The sequence below is a fragment of the Erithacus rubecula genome, assembly GCF_903797595.1.
Source record: "Erithacus rubecula genome assembly, chromosome: 4".
Lineage (NCBI taxonomy): Eukaryota > Metazoa > Chordata > Aves > Passeriformes > Muscicapidae > Erithacus > Erithacus rubecula.
In genome coordinates, this window is record NC_136686.1 from 28437784 (window position 1) to 28459255 (window position 21472).

Genomic DNA, 21472 nt, shown 5'->3' on the forward strand with positions numbered 1-21472 from the left:
AATATGATTCTGACTGAATTTTTAGTAAATATTTGAGCTGTTGTCCAGAGCAGCAGGATAAAACATTGGCTTGATGGATGTGGTGACCAGGACTGAGATTCAGATTCAGTGGTTCTTAAGAGAGACTCTGAAAGAGCTCCCTGTGCAGCTCAGAGCAGACTGGTTTTCTGCATTTTCATATCACTTGCTCTGGAAGCCTTATGGTTTTTTCCTTGCAGCTTGTCACTGCTTGAATGGTTTCTAAATCCCACCCAGGTCAATTCTGATGCTAGATATCAATGTTCCCGTAGTTAGCAATCTGCAGATGATGTCTGCAGTCTGCAAGGAAAGTGCTTTTCACCCAAACCCTGCTCAGAGGGAGAAGTGCACTGAAAATGATGGAAAGCACCCTGACAAGATGATAAAGCCCATTTTTTTACCAATGCAACAATAAGAAGAGAGCAGGAGAAATCAAGGATATTGCTGGTGTCTGTGTTCCTCTAGCAGAAGTGATTTTGATAGGTGAAACTGTGGTTAGACTGCAAGAGAAGGAGGATAGATATATGTGAAATTATACATGAGTTTTTGCTAGCTAGCTTTTTAAAGAGTTTTCTGATATACATCCAGGTACCTGAGGCTCTACCTAGTCAACTAAAGCATATGTGTGTAGAAAGGGTTTTACAAGTTCTGTCTCATCTCCAAAACACATAGCAGTGAAATGGGATGTGGTGATGAAAACCATTTTCTAGAGAGTTAAAGGACGTGAAATATATCCTCTGTTTTGATGGGAGTGGTGCACTTGTGTAGAAATGGAAGAAGGTCCATGTCTGGTTGGAGAGACTAGAATGCATCTGTACAATGCCTTAAAATGATGATGGGAGCAAGGCAGCATCAAGCTTGTGACATCATGGTGCAAAACCTTTGCTACCCAAACAGGATAATGCCCCACAAAAGGTGTCAGCAGCACTGGTTGCATGTGACAGCTCTCTGAGTTGAGAAAAAAGACCCCCCAACTTCATTTTTCTCTTTACCTTCTGGGTTAATTTTGCAACCAACTAATCCCCAGGCTGGTTTTCTGTGTGGTGCAGAAGCAGCTGTGCTGATAATGCTGAAATGTGCATGTGTGATTGGGCTGGGAGGTGGCCAGGAGAGCTGTGACTGTTCCAGGGTGCTGGCACCACTTGTCCTCCTGTGTGCACTCCCAGCTGGCCCAAGGTCCACAAAAGCAAAACATCATCAGCTTTTGTGCATGTATTGCTTATGGTTTTTAGGATTCTACTTGGCTGCAGTATTTTAATTTCTGCAACTCTGTTTGAGGGATATCAGCTTTTTTTCTCCCAGAGTGTTACTCTGAGTGCAGACACCATTAGACCAACACTACTCTACCTTCTATCAGCACAGTTTATTGCCCTGTGGGAAATAAAAGCAAATCACTTGTGCTGATAAAAGCATGTTCTGTCAGTGCATCTGTGTTCATGTCCAGTTTTCTCCTGGAGTATTTAAGATGCATGTGTCAGGGCTTTATCTTTGTATCTGAAGATGACTGTCAGGTTGCCTCACACTGCTGGAACAATGTATAAACTGTATATGGTGGAAAGGCCTGCCCTTTGCACAAATTCCCCTGCTGGGAAACTGATTTCAGGGTGAGCCAAGTGCTAAGGCTGACACAGGTCAGCTGTGACTGGTAAAGAATGTGACCTTGTTATTTGATGTCATGGTGCAAAGATGTCCAGTCCAAGTATGTTAGAAGTGCAGCTGTTTCAAATATTGAGATAGATATCCTGGGGAGTGCTGCTGTATCAAAGACCATTGCCATTCCCCACAGATGATCACCAGGAACCCTTATTTTTGAAGGTCTCTGTAACCTTCTACAGAGCAGCTGCACTGTGACTGGTGTCTGCATCACCTCTGGTTCACAGTTCACAGCCTGGAGATGCTGCTGGCTTGGGACTGTGCCTAATCATCTGAGAGTCAGCATGCTCAGGACTGTCCTAAGATGTCTTTAAGATCCAGAAACACTCACATTTCTTCTCACCAAAGCAAAATGAGAGGTCTTGGGGGCTGCATGATTAGCCTGGAAAGCATTCATGTCTGACACTGCTTTCAGAGCAGCAGAAATCAAAGATAAAATCAGTAAAGGGTATTGTGAAAGGAAAAACAGCAGGGGTTGGGCTTTAGGAGGGTACCAAAGCAACATCCATGCTAGCTTGGATAAGTTATTTTAAGTGCCCCAAACACATTCTCATGGTGCTATGGAAATCTTCTAACACCATTGCATTTTTAAAAAATTAAAATATGGAGTGAATCAAATTTGACCCAGTGACTTTAGGACAAATGATAGCAAAAGTAGAATATAAAATTCTGAATCACACGGGTCTTCTGAATTTTATATTTAAAAAATGGCAAGAACATGAAACACTTTCCACTGCTTTCTAGAATAAAGGTCCTCGCAATTAATTACTTGGTTGACTAATGACACCTTTCCCGTGGGTTTATTTTGAGACAGAGTTGGTTTAGTAGCAAATATTTTTATTATAAGGAATTTGAAATGTACTGGTAAACTATGGGCTTTGCTGTTGTATTGCACCAACACTAGGAAATGATTTTGGATGGGTGAGAGAAAACATATTTGAAGACAAGTAATAATGCTAGTAAAGGAACTAAAGCTTTAAGCTGTTAAGGACATTTCTCTTGACTGCCTGATAAAGAGTAAAAGGTGGAAATTGGAAGCTCTATGAGTCATCAGCTGGAATTATCTTTCTGGAGATTCAGGAGAAAATAGAAGTCTGTGGGCAAGACCATTTTTAACAGAACTGAACATTAAAAGCTAGCTCAATAGGCTATTTTTCTTGTTGGTACAAGTGTTTTCTTCTAAAAGTGTTTTATTTCATCCTCTCTTCTTCCTGATTTTTCTCCTGATTGAGCAGGTATTGTTCAAGGGGCAAATAAGAATAAATTAGTCTTTTTCTTTGATGATGGTTATCTTTACTTAACAATCATTTGTGTGTAGCAGGAATATAGATGTCCTCAAACACTATACTCTTAAATCAATAAAAAGAATAAGGAAGAGTCTTAAAACACACAGCCAACATGTCTAGAGAATTGGTGACAAGTATAACCCCTACCTCACTGTAATCATTGTGAAGTTTTTGATAATATATTGTTAAATCTATGTTTTTCTTCACTCTGCCATGGTAGTAAAGGATTTCAGGGATGGAATCTTTTAAAGGGGGTACTTCTAATATTTTGGATAGTTTACACAGAGTGGAAGGGTTGTGATGTTAAACACTGGAGGTAATTTGAGTGAAAAGTTTGAGTGGAGCCAAGCTACACAGAGCAGACTCTCCTGCTCAGCTTTGGGACTTCGATATCAGTACCAAAGTGCAGACACAAAGAAGGATATAAGCAAATTCTTAATGACTTGACCTTTCTGAAGATGCTGTATATGTGACTTTTACCCTTTTCATGGTTACCATCCAGTAGCCTTTCTTTAAAAAAGAGGGGGGAAAAGTCTAGGACAAAACAAATAAGCCCTGAATTAATTAATGTGAATATGACAAGTTATAGGATGATCTCCTGGGAGCCAGGCAGAGATATGGCTGGGATTTGGAAGTGTCTTTCTTGCACATAAAGAATGACATTTCTGCACAGTCCTCATCAGTGCAAATGATGAACTTTGTATCCAGGCTTAATGAGACGGTATGGCTTTTGTGTTTGTTTGTTGGTTGGTTTTGGGTTGGTTTTGTTTTTTTACAGAAAGAGCTGGTGGCAATAATAGAAGGGAGAAAGGAGCAGCAATGAAAATAAAGTCAGGACCAAACTATTTAAGAGAGAGAACTTGATAATGGACTTTGACACAGGGCTTTTGCAATAAGCAAAGGCAGATTCCCAAAGATTTCCTCTGACAGAAATCCAGAGCTTAGGGTTTCTTCACACACATCAATTCTTTCTGAGCATTTGGGCTGAAAACAGGCACAGCATGACAGATTCCAGACTAAAATTTAGTTAGTGCAGTAGGATATGTCAAAACCCAACCCAACCCAAATTCTTGAATTTTTTTCCCAGTTTATTATCATTATTCAGGATTTTGTAAACATGGAAACCCAGTGGTAACCATGGGGAGTTCTTTTAATAAAAGCAGAAAGCACAGAAAACAATATATATTATAAGGGAATATCCTATAAATTGTAGCACTGGAAAGGTGATGTAGCTAAACTCCTGGGAAATGCAACAAGCAGCAGTACAAGAGAGATTTTCTATGAGAAGTGTCCATGAAGTTGGATAGGGGTGCTTCCCATATAGTACCCCACATATATGAGCATCAAGGGAAGAAAAAAATTTGTTTGTGGCATTATAAGCAGGGGGTAGTGCTATGGAATAGAGAGCTTAAAAATTCTGGCTGATTTTTTAAAATGCTGATTGTAGCAGCATTACCAGATGAGGGAATAACCTTTTAATAAGAAGCATAGCATCACAGTTCCATGGGCCACTTAGTTACAAACAGGCACTTTGCACTATACAACTGAGTACTGGATTTTGTGCACTATTTCCTACAGTATTTTTCAGTGATTAACTCAGAGAGCTGGGATGATATACCACCTGAGGTTTTCTCTGATGCTGAATCAATTTTCTGTTGCTCATATTTTATTGTTATAGCTATTGGTTCTGAATAACCTCTGAAAACTTACTGCCATATATGAGACTGTTCCTTCATTAGTGTCTGACAATCTGCAGGGACATTTTCATGGAAATTTCTACATTTTGACCGGTAAATTTTCTAGGATTTGAGCAATCTAACTGTGAGCAAAAAATCTCCTCTACTTCAGAGGGGGGGAGTTATTTATTTGTACAGTCAGCAGTGAGTGTACCCCTAAGCTATAATAAAACTGTTGAAACCAAGTGTTCAGTAACTTCCCATCAAGAAACATTTTCTAAACCTTTCTCTTTATAGTTTTCTGTGGTTTGAATTATCATTTGTTAAATATATTATGACATACTATTTACAACAGACGATGGCTTTGAGACCTTTGTATGGTTATGTCCCCTAGAAATTTCATAAATAAATCACTGAAAACTAGACATCCCTCTTGCTGTATTTTATGTCTTCTGAAAGATATCTGCTTTGACTAGGCTGAGACCAGGTTTATTAATGTTGCTTTGTCACCTGCTAAGGGATGTGATGTGTTGAAGCAGGGTTTGGACACTGCTTCTTCTTAACATGTGTGGCTTGTAGACCATAAAGCTGTTATCCCAGATGGGGGGGAGAAGGAAGGAAAAAAAAAAAGTGGGGTGGTGGGAGAAAGGTGCTTATTTCTCAAGACAGTTGAACAGATTGAGGATTCTTGGTTCATCTGAAGACCTCAATTGAACTCTCCCCAAACAGGAAAAGGAATGTAATGCTGCTTGACTATGGTTTTTTTCTGCATTGTATTTTGACATTGATTTGAACTGAAATTTCATCTTGACCAAAAGTCAACGTCCTTTATATTCGTGTTTCTTTGGTGGCTCAGGTCTGTATGCTCAAGGATTTGCTGATAAAACAGCAGTATTTTGTAAAAGTTGGTGGTTTTGCTTAATTTCTTACAGAAAGTAAACTTAAGAGAATTAATCTATTACTGGATGTGTATCTAATTCTGAGTTAATGAGAGATGTAGATGGTCAGCACTTCTCATTGTTGAACCATACAAATAAGGAAAGCACCTTATACTGGCTCATGCAGGTTTTTGAAAAGAAAAAAGAAAAAATTGCCTCATTCTGATCAGCTTGGTTCATATCTTACTGCTTCTCCTTCAAGCATCATTCATTGAATAATGCAGCCTTATCACACAACACATATAAACATATATCTAATTGAACCTTAATTGTTGATTTGGCATGATGCTGCATATGGATAGGCCCAAAGGATGTGGGTTTAAATCTTGTTGCTGGAGTACATGTGAACTCAAAAGAAGTAAGGCTCAGAACTAATGCCCGTGCTTACTGTCTTGCCACACTGGGACCAATTGCTGTCACACTGTCCTGTAAAATGCATTCCTTGTTCTGATTTTGGCTGAATTCAATATGATGCCTTTTGTACAGTTTTTGTCATATTCATTTTGTGAGCAGAAGAAAGATTTTTAATCTGAGTTGCCTTTTTTTTCCTACCTCCCTTAAATAACCAGATGGTAATAGATCTGTTTAGATGTTATATCCACTTTTGTAATAATAATTAGGTGGGATTATTCCCTTCCAGAACTATTTTTTAATCATGCATTATTCTCTTGGACCTTTTTGGTCATATATATATATATATATATATATATATACACACACTCTGCTAGTATTCATATATATCTGCATTTCATATATACTGAAATGTACATTTTTAAGTTATTATAATTCTTGTTACATAATATTTTTTTTATTATTTTTTCACCTGTAAATTGAGGAAGTTCTTTTTCGTAAATCAGCTTGTTACTGTTACAATGCAATCAATATTGTCATTTTATGTATTTCAGCAGAGGGCTTACCAATGTTCTTTGGGCTGCAATGTACTGAGATCAGCCATCCATTTATGAAATGCCCTCCTGGCATTTAGAAGCAATATCCATTCTGCAAGAGCAACAATGTGTGAAAACCTGTAGGAAGTAACATAAATAATGGTTTATCCAGTTGAAATGTGGAGCCATTGGTTTGTAAATGGCACAGATGTAACTCACATGCTGCAATTTGGACGCTACTCTGTCATAAAACCATCTGACTTTTGCCATGTCTAAGACATATCACATAGTGAATCACCTACTTCATGCTCTGTAGCTGGTGGTTTATTTTTGGTGATCTCTGGGAAGTTAATTATTGCATCTAATGGCTTCATGAAATTAAATAAAATCTGAAGCTGAAGTAGAACATCTCTATTGCATCTCCCTCTGTCTTGGGCCTTCTAAGTTGCCTCTCAAATAGTGAATATCCTATTTATTTTTAATTAAAAATAGGTGATGTGTATTTGCATTAACCTTTGCTTATTCTGCCATTTGCAGAAGTAAATTAGTGGCACTGAGAAGATAACCTTTTTTAAACAGTGTAGCCAACCAATCTGCTATAACCACACAGTAAAAAGCTGAAAAAGGTGTTTGTGGAAACTTGAGGAGATTTTGAAACCTAACAGTAGAGAATTAAGGGGTTTTTGTGTGTGCTGTGGAATAATTTGTCTTGTAATTTAGTTTTAATTCGCATTTTCACAATTAATTAAACATCAACCTAATCATTATATACATAAAGCATTTAAATTGATGTATGAAGAATGATGGGGAATGAATAATGCTTTGAAGATCCATTTCAAATTAGTTGTTTGATTAATGAATATTCTGCAAGGGCATTTGTGTGATGACCTCTGTTGATGACTTAAGGAAAGGCATGTCTGTTTAGATAATGAGGAGACAAAGTGAGTGAGAGTTATCTCTGTGAATAAGCAGTGTAGAATTGCAAGGATTAATCCATTCAAAGCATATTACTCTTTTGCATTGCTTGTAAGAGATAACATAGAACTGTAAGTCCAGTAGATAAGTTTGGCATTTGAAGATGCTGCCTTGTGATAAAATGTGCTGACTGTACACACTGCTTGTCTTTCTCTGCGTATGCAGGACCATGGTGGAAGGCTGTTCTCTCTTCCCAAGCCCCTTATGATCCTTCACAGCGTCTGACACTGATTTCTTGCATGGAAAAGGAGTTAAATGTTTCACACTGCAGCTCATTCACTTCTCATTATGTCAATAATTAGCATGATTAATTGTAAATATTTTACTTGGTAACCTTACTTAACAGATTTGGTTTCCAGCTTTTTTATTTAAGCACTCTACAAAATAGATGTGCAAAAGTAGTAGTAATCTTATATCTTATCAGGTAATACTGGATAATCAGAAGAAAGAAAGAAAACTTCCTATACACTGTCTGATCTAGAAGAGAGAAAGTGCATGTTTCAGACATCTTCTTTCACTTTTTTCTTTCCCTTCATTCCAATATTTTTCTTCTCTTAGTTGCAGTCTCAGCCAAACGAGAACAAAATTCTACATTTCCTCTTGACCCAGAAAGTCAAGGACCAGCCAGGTTTTCTTTTGCTTTCCCTGGATGTAGAGACAAGAGGCAGCACAGCATAGCACCCTAACTCTTCTGGGTAAGACATTTCAAATTTGCTACCAAATGTAACTTTCTTCCTAGATCCTGTGTGATTTCAAGGGATTTCTGCAAAAATCTGGGTACAGAAAGATCAAAATTTTCCATTTCCCAGCCTACATACTATTAAAAATGATTAGAAGATAAATTAAAACAGACTTGAAGCAAGGGCTAATGCAGTGAAAATGCTGAAATAAATTCTGAGTTAGAGAATATCAGCACACAGCTGTCAATCACAGTATTTACACAGGAGAATTCAGAATCCTGCCCTCTGTGACATGTTCCAATATCCTCCTTTGGAAAGGCACTATTTAAAGCACAGTCCAAGGCCACAAAAAGCAGGACTTAAAATACAAAATACCTTTGCATTTGTCAATGGATAATCATGATTTGAAGTTTATATTTCTAAAAGTGATCTCTTTGAGATTTGTCATTGTTTCTTGCTATTTTTTATAAGTTTTGTTACTGATAAATTTAACTCTCTCTTGTGATTGCAATGAATAAGTGAGAATGACAGGAAAACATATTTATTAATAAGTTCTTTTTACACAACACTTTGAATCATTAGGTGCAGATGAAGCTGAACTTGCACAGAACATTAAGCTGTGACCAGGGAAAACTTTAAAAATTAAAGTTGTCCCTGCCCATGATCTGTGGGTTGGGAAAATAGGTGATCTTTCTGGTCCCGTTCAGCTCTGTAAACCTATGATGAAAATTTGGAAAGTTGCTGCATTGTAGAAGTTTGAAAATCTACCTGCAGTGAGAAGCTAAGAGGTAGATGTGTTAGGCAAGGGAAATTTCTTTATTTATGCATAATGCCTAACAACTCCATCTAGTGTAGTGTATAGCCTCTCATGTGGTATTGATTATACTGAAAGTAATCACTATTTTAATAGTCTTCTTACAATTAGCTCATTTCTAATGGTACATGTAGCCTAAAGGAAAAAAAACATCCTAGGGAAGAAACCAGCACTATCTGCCTCAGGAAAAGAAAAAGCAAGTGCTTCCCTGCAAGTTTTCAGCTCCTCCAGGAACCCCACTGCTCAGGGATTTGTACTTGTCTTTTCTTGTGGTATAGCTGAAGTGAAAAGAAGGGAATTTTTTATCTCTAAGCTTCTTTTCTTGTGAACAATATGTGCTGGAGCATATGTGTGTGTGCATGCATAGATTCAAGGACAGCACCAGAATAGAGGAATTACCATTTAACCAGAGATTTTTCTAAAATTGTAACACATACCCCCAAACCACTAAGTGTTTTTATATACCCATGATAGAAGATCAATTGAAAGATCAATTGGAAGTTTTCAGCTGAGTGCCCTGTGCAAATTGTCCTCCCAGGACAGAGCTGCAGTGAGTGGTCAGAGAAATTCACCTCAGCTCAGCCAGCAGCCAGAGTAACAGCAGGCTGGCATTAATATGCCTTCACTAAGGGGTGAAACTCTCTGCAGTTTCTTTACTACTTGTGTATCTAATTTTTTTTTTGCCTATTCAAGCTTCTCCTCATTAGTGTTCTGGAAAGAAATAGCCTTTCTGTGAAAATGAAATGTTGAACCTCTACTTCTCGGTGTATACTGTTCCACCCTTACATTTTCAGTGTTCAAAACTGGTTGTTACATCTACAGCTGAACCTTTCAAATCCTGAGTTTATTGAAAGAAAAGGGAACAATTTTGAAACTGTGCTGGAAAGAAAAAAAATCCCGAGAGGAAAGTATTCAATGGTAAGGTATCCAGCCGTGCAAAGCTGTTTGGAGGGGAGAGCTGCTGCCTTTATTCTTGAATGGCACAATTCAGAGAGCTCTTAGAGCAATAAAATCACACCTTTGGCAATCATGAAGAATGATTTCTGCACAGAAGTCTTGCAATGTAAAGGCATGTGCAATGGACCTTGAGCTTGCTTACCTGCTCCACCTTGAGGGATCTGGGCTGTTGTTTATGCATCACTGTCATGGTTCCCCAAATTTAACCACAGAAGCAATTCATTTCCAAAGAGCCAGGTGGTTTAACACCTCCCTGAAGGGCCAGATATGATCTTCTTCTGCACTTTGAAGGGCCAGATAAAATCTACTTCTGTACTTTGCAGACCCTGCTACAATGAGATTTTTATCTCACTATGCAGGTGGATTCCTACATTCTCTTCCCAACTTTCCCTGCATTTTCAGGTTTAACCAAAGATAATATATCAAAATGAAACTCAGTGAAGTGATGGCTTTATTTTGCTTTGTCTCATTTAGAAAAAGGTGTGGACTGTGAGGTATGACGTCTGTCAGGTATCTGTCTCAGAAGAGAATGAACTGCATCTCCTGTGGCAGCTTCAGGAAAGATTAATGTTGAACCATCCTGAGACAAGATATTTTAATTGTATTTAGTAAACTAAATTAGTCCTGCATGGATCAATCCAGCCTAAGCCAATCTGTTTAATTTTCACTTTGCACATCAGAAATTGAAACACGACAGAAAAATTCAGTTCTCACAAATTTGTTTTCTATTAAAAGTCTTGCTCCCATATTCTCTATTAAATTCTCAACTGATATGGAATATTTACTTTTTCCTGCTCATGGCTGAAAGCCAACTTCCTTCAAGGTTACTGTTTGCAAAATCCTTTTGCTGGATAGAAGGCATGCAAAGATCAAAGCTCTCCCTGAACTGCCTGGTTTCATGAGGGAAAGGTGCTTCTTCACCTCATCAAAACACACACTCTAAAACCAGGCAAACATCTCAGAATAAATAATGTATCATAATTTCACTCAAAGGAGATGGTTTGGGTTGCAGCCATTCTGCCATGAATGTGGACAGCTTTAGTCAGCTTGGACAGTGAGTTAATTGTCCTTGCTTCTGTAAAATGAGCCATTTTGCAGAATCACAAGCCAGCAAATTCAACAGCAGGAAGGGAGAGAGAGAGGGCTTTGTGGAGTCATTTCACAAGGACCAGTAGCTACTGCTTGCTGGTGAGAGCCATTCCAGACCTTATGCTTGTAATTGACACTCTAAGATGCTTTTGCTTTTTATGTTTCCAAGTGAGCCATTCAGCTAGCGTTAATTTCCTTCAATGGCAATAAAGGTGAAATCTCTCTAAAAATAATTCTGTTCTTGTGCATTGGGATATGATCCCTAAGTAAACAGCCTCTAATTAATGGCAGAGAGCATCCCATCAGCCAGCACCCCTCCCTTGCTCTGTGCAGCTCCGCTGAATCCGTGGTGCTGTAAAAACAACTCCTCAGGCACGAGCCTTTCATCCTGCTGCCCAGCACCCTCTCTGCAGTGAGATGCAAAGCTTTGAGTGATGTGATACAAAAATAGCACCTGGGCAGCTGGAGCCAGCGAGCCCGCTGTGCTGTCGGAACGGAGAAAATCTCTGTGTTTGTTTGCTGGAGGTTCATACAGTGGTGGCATTTCCCTGAGTTTTAAAAAGCCTCATCTTTTTTTTTGTGTCCATATTGAGAGGTGATAGTCTCCAGCAAATATGGTATGCCTATCATTGTCAGCTTTGTCTAGGAGTTATTCTCACCAGAAGTCAGGGCATAAAAATGTTGTGATGACTCACAGGTTGGGTGAAAAAGTGTTATACTTTTCATCAGCTGTCTGCAGTCTCTGTCTCACACAGTTGGTGCTGTGGGGGCCAATGAGGCACCAAAAGGGTCATTTTAGACCTCAAAAATTTTTGGCAGCAACTTCCTCTTGGCCTGAAGTATCCCACTTCTTTTCCTCCACAGCATGTCTGAAAGTTGGGCAGTGGAGACACTGATGTTTCTGAGCATTTTCTCACTGCTTGTGACTATTTCAAATTAGCTCTCCATGCAGATAATAATTCTAAAGTGGCAAGTGGCTGCCTGCTAGAGCACTGCTTAGTGCAACTTGCCTTGCAAAATGTTGCTGGCAGGATCCTCCCTGTCCATGCTGAAGGGACCAAGTCACGCAAGCTCCCTTCTGTCATGTAATGCAAGGGAAGGTGCTTTGGGAAGGGTGCTTCATTCATGAAGGCTTCAGCACCTCCCTTCTGCTTCCTCTGCAAGGACACCTCATTGACAACCTGCATGGACTACCTGCTAGTGAGATTGATCCTTGCCCTGTGCCAGAAAGATGCTTAATGATCATTCAGGTTAATTTCCAATGTCCTTGTGATATCTTTCGGAGGGGAAGAGGAATGGTGGGTTTGCAATATTTAACTGGGTTTGGTGAGAGATTTGTTTTGCTGGTGGATCAAGGAAATGAAACAATGTCTAACAGCAGCTATGACCTCATTGGTGCCACTGACCAGATGGAAGGATGGAAAGCAAATATTCTTGATTATTTTCTTCCAGAGGATATTTGACTGAGTCGAGTTCCTCCAGCCTACCTGACTGCATGGACACAAATGCAGCAGAAGCACAGGAGATGGGACACACTGAGTCACAGGCAGGAGCAAGCCACTGGGCAAGGACAGATGGATGGGGCAGGAACTGGTTGGAGCAAACCTGCCTCTAAATGCCCAACCACTTTGATCCTTGTGACATCATGGAAATGCTCTGTCTTTTGATTAATATGCAAAAACCTGCAAGGCATAAATTATGCCAAGTAACTGAATTTCTGGGAAGAAACCCCCCCCCTTTTTTAAAAAAGAGCTTTGGTCATACAGTCAAAAAAACATGTACACATAGCTTTGGATCTCCTGTGTCTTTTTCCAGCAAAGATTCAATATGGCTTTTTAAAGAAATTGGCAACTCGTTGCTTGTAAAATTGTTTTATTGTAGTTCTTGCCTTGCTTGACTGTTATGAGGAAGGAAGATATGCAATCACCACGCTCTGCTAACTGGGAAACTCTTTGGAGCTGCTGGCAGGTTTCTGGTCTGATCACCACAGTGACTTAGGGAGCTGATCCCAGAGCTGCAGTATGGTTACTGGGTCTGGGGGCTGAGAGGAAAACCTGACAACTCCTTATTCCTGGGCCAGGCCAGAAATCATGGACTGTCTTAACTAAAAGCCAAATATGAAATGAAAGCAAATCATAAAAGTGGCTCTTCCTCACTTTATACAGAAGGCTGCAGAGGAGTTTAAAGGGTTCCATCACAGATGGCATAATTACTACATGGCAAAATCAACCAAAATTGTGGCTTTAATATCTGAGATATAATCAAGATTTGGCCTACTTGTTGCATATTTCATTTTACAGGCAGGAGTTATGGGTTTATGTACTGGAACTCTCTTTATAACAGCTTATCAAAAGTGCTTCACATGAACATATGTTTTCCCAGGGTTGTGTTTTCCAAGCATGCTGAACGATTTAGTAATACTGGCTAACGATGCAAAATGGTTTTCAATAGCAATTTTAGTGGCTAAATGAATCATACTTAGATAAGGGAAATCTGAAATATTCCATTTTATGCAAAACTCCTAAATGACCTATCCAAAATATCTCTGAGGAGAAGTTAACACAGGGTGGTTCATGGAACTGGAAAAATACAATATTTTCTCCTTTACAAATGATAGGGATTTTAAAGTGAACTCTAACATGAAATGCCAACTTTTTCTTTATGCTTGTTATCTTTGTAAAGATTCATGTACATCTTTGGAGATTAACTCTTTTCTTCCATTTTTGTATGTAATATGATGAGATACAGGTTTATTGATATATATTTTCTTTTACCTGTCATTTCTGCATTCTTTTCTCTTTTTTCTTTCTTACTAGATATTAATAAAGAGAGAGAAACAGAAAAATACAAGTGCTGTGACTTGAAAAACAAATGATGTAGTGCATATTTTACCCTATTTTGTTCCATACACCTATGAAGCGAGGTATTTCCTCCAAAACAGAGTTTTTCAAATCAGCTTAGAAAATATGTGAAAATTTCTTACACAGTTTTGGACATGCCAGAGTTGATTAACAAATGCATTCATATTTGTACAACTAAAATCAAATTACTGTAAAGCCTAGAGACAAGAAAAATGCAATTAGCCAAGTTTCATGCCGTGATTTCTATCAGAAAATTATTTGCACTGTTCACATGCTGTTTATTTTTCTTTCAGTCCTATCCAAAAGGTGTGATCTACTTGCTTGCTTGAGAAAACAAGGAAAAAAAGGAAGGGAGAGCAAAACAATGGAAAAATCTGTTTGATATAATGGAAGAAGAATGTCCAGAAAAGTGACTGTTACTCTTGAGACACTAATCACTGAGGATATCCATGATTTGTGAATTTCATTCAGCATTCCAGGATGAGGAGATTACATTTCTAGAAGTGGTGCCTGGAAAAGTACTTTATTAAGGAAGTGTATACTATTCACTACAACACTGGGTAGAATTTTATATTGCAAAACTTCTTAACTTTTAAATAAATTTTATCCCTGGTGACAAGTTAATAGATATCACACTAGGCTATTCGCTAGGAATTGATTTATGTTGGTAGCAGACAGAAACAGTAGCTTTCTTATTCTGAGACAAAATTGGGAGTGGGATGTGGAGGGGGAAGTAGAAGAAATATGAATTTTATGGTGATATTAATTAGAAAAATATTATAGCACCAGGGTCACACAAAAGGGGTGAAGTATTATTTTACTTTATGACAGAAAGATTGATGGATTCCACCTAGGATGTGTGGCAAGAGCCCATTTTAAATTGCCATAAACAACAAATAAAAATTACAGCTGGAAACAATATTTTTATGCAAACTGCTCTGCACAATCAGGACTTTTTTTCCTAAGTTATTTCATACTTTCAGATGACAGATATGTTCCTATTTAGGGTCTCTCCATATTTTCAAAACAATCTCTGCTGAGACATGAAAAAACCTATCAATAGAATAAAGAAGTGAATGATTCTGTAAGAATATGTTATCCTCAATACATATAATGAGAAAAATAGAATACTCAAACATTGACCTATTTCAATTCTCTCTTTACTTTTCAGACACTGAAACATAAAGTTTAGGACCAGCAGCACCTAGAATCTGTTTTCTCCATAGGCTGGAAGCATACTTGGGGACTCCATTGATGTGAAAAGGAACATTATGGGTTGGCAAAATAACTGATGGAAGATTAAAGACTCTGATTAAATTACTGTCAGCCAAAACCAGTTAAAAATGCACAAGAAATTAATTTGCAGAAAAATCGGTCTTGAAATGTTCTCAAGCAACTCTAATTTAAGGTATTCATTGCTTTGAAGAAATGGTGTTACATGAAACTCGGACTTTCAAAGGTCTTCACAACCCTAGAGAGTCTAAAATTATTTTCAAATTACAACCTTCTCTTTTCTTTTGGCCTCCCTAAGAAGCATGGTGGAAAGGTGGAGATCTGCATCAAGGTAAGATGTGCATACTTACTGTGTTTGGGAAGTCAAAAACCCTAGAAATCTGAGCCCTGCACCTGGACATGTAAAGTAATACTGTCAAATATTAAATCTGACTGCCACATAAGCCAACAAATGCCAGTAAACACCTTCATGACAGTAAAATTCATCAAACTCTTTATTTTTCTGGGCTTCAAATCTTTTGTTTTCTCTCTCTCTCCCTCTCTCTCTCAAGGGTGCAACTTGCATTACTCCAACTGTGACAAACCCTGACCAGATCCTTGTTTCATTTGGTGCAGCTCTGTGTGCCTTAATAAGGTTCCTGCCTGCTTCCAACAGCTGCAGGCTGAAATTCACTGTTTGCCTCCAAGACACCTTTTATTTATCAAGTCTTCTGTAGGTTAAATGTTCATCATGAGGAAAGGAACGCCCCTTGATTTTGTGAAATTTGGTATTATCACATTCACATGCTGTATCTCTTTATTATTTTAATACCTGAAAGACAGAAACTTAAAACACAGGTGGTTGCAATGATTCTGTATCAATATATTTACAGAAAAAATGTTACCTTTGAACATTGAAAAACAAATTGAGAGTGTAGAGTATATTTTAGTGTAAATCTAATGATTAGTTCCAAAATCAGCAGTTAAATATGTTTCTTAAGAAACAGATTTACAAAATCATTAATGGCTAATTATGCAGTGTTTATATTCTTACTCTTTTAAACAAATTGTCGTCTCTAAATATTTTTTTAAGTCTCAAAGTAGCAGCTGTCTAAAAAGAAGAAATACAATTTCCTTGAAATTAATCCTGGGCATAGCAAACATTAGAAAAAGATAAAAAGTAAGATTGTATCCTCTCTCTCTATTTTTTTTTCCACTCTGAAATTGTGTTATGAAATGGCATTACAACATTTCAGAGTGTTTTTTATAAATAATTTTCACTTTACTTTGAATATTTGCACATTAATAACTTGGGGATTTTGTCATTTTCAGTGTACTCTTCTTTCATGAACACTCTGTGATTATTCATAATGAGCTGACGGTGTCTTTGAAAGTACTGCAGACTGTGCAAGTAAGATTAAAAAGTCACTGTGCAAGTGACTGCAAATGAAAGACCTCATTAATCAACTAAATTCCATTTAAATATTAGCATTAGAAGCTTCAGTATGTCACCATTATATGTTTAACCCCTTGAAGCCATGCCCCTCTAAGTCCCACCCTGGAATCTGTGTCATCATAACACAGAATCTGTTCCCTGAGTTAACAAAATGTGTGCTCCAGACCAAGTGTGGAGCCCAAGTCTCATCCTGGATGCATTCTCAGACCTCTCCCTGCACTTGCTTGAAATACTGTTTGAGCATTGATGAGAGACACATCTCTAAAGCATTTGGATGGGTTTAAGAAACTGCTGATTCTCCAGTAGAAATGATATTTTTGTAGTTAATGGTGATTTATTTTTTTGTATTATAAAATAATGCTGACTGTATTTGCATTTCTCTCTGTGAATGTGTGCATTAGTATGCCATTTTAAAATTTCTTGAAGAAATATTTAAAGTGTTATAAGTTGTACCACTTTTCTCTGAGGAAGCTACAGAGGTATCTGCTGCAGTCCATGGTTGAAGCTGGCACACATTTTGCATTTATTAACCATTCAATCCCTGTTAATTCTGAAGTGTTTATTTTCTGACCATATTTTAGAAGCACCAAAAGTGACAGGGAAAATAGCCTGAAACTATGTAACTCTCAGTTCAGTTAAACCAGGAAATATAAGCATAAACCATAGTTTCTTACTTGCAAATTACAATAGAGTCTCAACAGAGACATTGCTGCTCTACTTTTTTTAAAAGAAAGTAAGCCTGCTGTAGGCACAAAAATAAAGCAGAACAAAGCTAAAATGAATCTAAAACCAAATACACAAACAATAAATAGCACCTCCTCCCTAAAATAATCTCTCAGAGGTCATTGACCTCATAACTTGATTTGTGCACACTTGGGGCTCTAAGGAAAGGACAAAGACCTGAAACAGTGCCAGGCTGAAAGAACATTTGCTGCTGGACAGGGCAGCCTCTGACAGCAGCATGGCACTGGGTTAGACTCAGATCTAACTGCAAAGCTGTGGGTTCCCTAAAGACCTGACTACCTTTCAGGACTGAAAACTAACATGATCCTTGTGTGTGTTAGAGGACATGCATTCCATAGATGATGCTAGAATAAAATTTGTATTCCACTGTGATCCCAAGGTGTTGTTTATAAGTTAGAATCTCTCAAAATTTTTATTTATACTAACTTCACCTTGACTCCACAGCTGAGAAGTTTCAGGGCAGAGAAGCCCATGGGGCTAAAGCAACTCATATTGGGTTCCTCTGGCCCTGGAGTAGGTGGGAGCTGGGACAAACAATGTCCTCACACCCTCCTCACGGGATCATGTGCACCTGCATCACCCACACAGTGTCATTTCCTCCTCCTCATTAGCTTCCCATGGTATGAGACAACAGAATTGTCCATGCAGACAAGCAACTTGTGCTTGATTTATTGTCGCTGATGCTGACACAAGTAATAAATTCAAGGGAAGATGAATATTGCCTAACAAGAATGATTCAAATAACACCTGCCTTCCTGGGCAAAGGAGCACTTATTTTCTTCTACTTCACTGACAGCATATTCACTGACCTTTAAAGGAATGGTGAAAACTGCACACATGCCAATATTTAAGAAATTAATGCCTTTTTATATCTTGTCTCTAAACAAACATAATGGAAAACGCAGGTTCTGCGCTCTGGCACTGATTATATGGCAAAAATATGAAGATTAACTCTCCTACCAACAAAGGATAGAAATCTTACTTCATAAAAATTTGAAGACATCTTATAATGATGTAGAAGATGCATTAATTCTGAAATGTTGATGAATATTTTGAAATGGTGTGTTGAATAAGTGATTTTTGTAGCTGCCAGTGGCAACATAAGTTTCTGTCCACATATTAAGTATAAACTGTGATTCTCCCAAGTGAATGATATTAAGATTTGAATTTGAAGAGAAATTTGCATCTTAAAACCAATACTGCTCATTGGGCACAGTTGATAAAATCTTTCTGCCTTTCAGAGAGGGTCAGTCTAGTAATTTTATTTCCTATTATAAGGACTAAATATCTACTAAGAGCATTCTTTAAATGCAGAGTGGGATTCAACTGGGGTTTTTATACCTTCTAGCATATAGGCCAATATAACTATAGTCATGTTCAAGCATTTAAGCAATTAGCACTCAGTAACTTTTAAAATAAATGAAAATATTTGGACTCAAGGTAGAAATGCCAGCATAAAGGCATTCGGGTGTAGATTGTACCCAGTAGATCTCTAAGTTATTTTTAATGTTTTATGCTAAAATATCACAAATTGGCATAAACCTCTGTAGCTGTGCATCTCTGTCTTTCAGTTGTTAGACCCTGGAATATCAAAATCACAAAATGTGAAGAGATGGACATCCAGTCTCTCCAGTCCCAGTAGGCTGGAGATGGGCAGGTCTTCACACAGCCACAGCTGCACATCAGGACATATGCTTCTTTATTTAACACTATGGCACTCACCAAACCTGGAATCTGATGGACTACTCAATAGATGAGTATAAAAGTTCTTTATTCTAATTTTTGCTGCACAGTTTGGTCAGCTTCTATTATACCAGCCTAATATGATAACCCATAATGTTTGAGTCACCCAATAGTTTCTCCCAAATTAAGTAAAGGAGGAAAAGAGCTTAAAAGATTTATAATACAAGATTGCACATCAAGTTATATATAACTTCAGTTTGAGATTAAGTCAGATGTCCTCAATTTTCTTTTGTATTTGTGGAAATTTTGGTGTGACTCTGACACAGGTCATAGCCCATGGGTTTCTGAGCAGGAGGCTGATAACACTGTAAGTTATGATTGTGAGACTGAGATAGGAATATCCTTTAGAGTGTGAGTAATATACAGAAATGTTTTCTACAATGACCAAATATTATTTTTTATCAGCCCCCTAAAAAGTTTCAACCTGCCCTGATTTTCTCCATTGAATCTAATAGAACTGGATTAAACTACAGGGGAGATGAGAACATAAATTTGATTCCTTTCATTCCATGTAATATTAGGGTTTGTATTCTTTCAAGCTGTAATAACCTCTAGACTTCAGCAAAATTGAAAACCTTTAAATAGCCTTTCACAACCTTTCAGTGTAGTAATGAAGTTTTAAGTGCTCACTGGGGATTTTCAGTTCAGAAAAATCTAAGCAGCAGTAGATATTAAAATCCAATGTTTACTTCAACTCTTTTAAAGCCTAATGGGTTTTTCTGACAGTGTAATTTTTAAAAGGTTGGGTTTCATTTATTGATATAGTATACTCACCCTGTAAATCCTTCTTCTTTAAAAACTCTGGTGGGAACCTTATACTTTGTTGGAGCACCTGAAAGCCAGATAGAACAGAGAAAAGGAAAACTTGCCAAGACCTGACTAGAACAACAAGCAAGTTAAAAATAAAAAAAAAAACCAAAAAAAAAAAAAACAACCCACACCCACAACTCATGATTTAAACACCACAGGAGGCAAAAAAACAAATTAAGGATGCAGATTCCCTGTGTGCACATAATTACAAGTATGTGAGTCACTGGAGTCAGCACGGCTGCTCATCTACCTAAAGACCTGGAGAGGACAAAAGTGTCTGACTGCACTTGACTCGGGGAGTAGCTAAGCAGATTTTATTTATTTATTTGTTTATTTCTTCATTCATTTATTTATTTATTTGTTAAGCTGTTGCTCAAGGGGGTGGCAGTGGGGAGAGAAAATTGCAGGGTGAATTTACACTGATTAAAGATGCACAGTCTGTGTACACAGGCGTTTCTGATGCACAGTGTGGGACTGCAAGGGTTCTGGGGTTTTGTGCTGCTGAATTAGTGGGGAAAAGAGGATCTGAATTTCTTTGAGACAGTAACAGTGTAAGTCCCAGAGGGATATTTTTCATTGCTGTATTGCTCTATATACAATGTTTTATACATTTCTATTTTTATTATGCATACAAACAGTTATTAGTACTTGCTGGGAACATGTAGTAAGGTGACTTATAGGTTTGCCTCCTGTTATAACAATCCATTCAGATAGCACTTAGATATCTTTTGTTCATAGTTCTTTTATCGTCTTAAATAATACAATAAAAGCAGAAGGAAGTGCAGAAACAAGGAAATAAGAAAATGATTGAAAATTTCTGTATGTGTCAGATAAAAGTCCAGTGCTTCTAAAGCAAAAAAATCGCAGCACATTTTCATTAAGAAGGTAAACATGTAGAAGGGAGAGGATTTGCTTAGGAATATCTCCTAAAAACATAAACATATGCAAATGAAAAGAAACAGGTCCCAGCATAGATATATATGTAATAGCAAAACATCCCATGTCTGGTTTCCAATTTCTAGCTCATTTTGACTCATCAGTGTGTGCTTAACTTTGGAGCATGTTTATATCTATTAGTTCAACAGAATGCTTTTGGGGTAAGTACCACTGCAGTGTCCCAGGCTGCCTGCTGAATTCCCTGTTTATCCATTCTGGGCAGTTTTAGCTTCACAGGGAAAGGAGCTTCCTCACCTGTCTGTGTTGCTCTCCTTTTGCCCTCAGACTGTACTTCATGGAGAAGAGCAAGGAGAGTCACAGACTGATGGCTGGAAATTAAGAGTTAAAACAGAGAGCCTGAAGGCCTCTGGGTCAGTGCCTAGTTGACCTTCCTCTGTCCAGCAATCCTGGCTCAACAATAGCAGTGTTAACACACTGGAGAATGTCAATTGTTGAGCAATGAACAATGGCACAACTCTTGAGTCTTCCCAAGGTGAAAGAAACTTTAGGTAAAGAAGCCAGAGATGCGTTCACAATAGGGGAAGCAAAGCCTTAGACAGAGAGACAAAACATACAATGAAAGAGGTTTGAGAGACATTTGTAGTTCAGGAAAAGCAGTTATAAGAACATTGCAGAAAAAGATACTTAATTAGAAAGTTTAGGAGACTGAAAGGTGAGATTTCCCATTTCACTTGTCATGTGGTACTCAGTATTAAATACTCCAGTTGATGGAGATA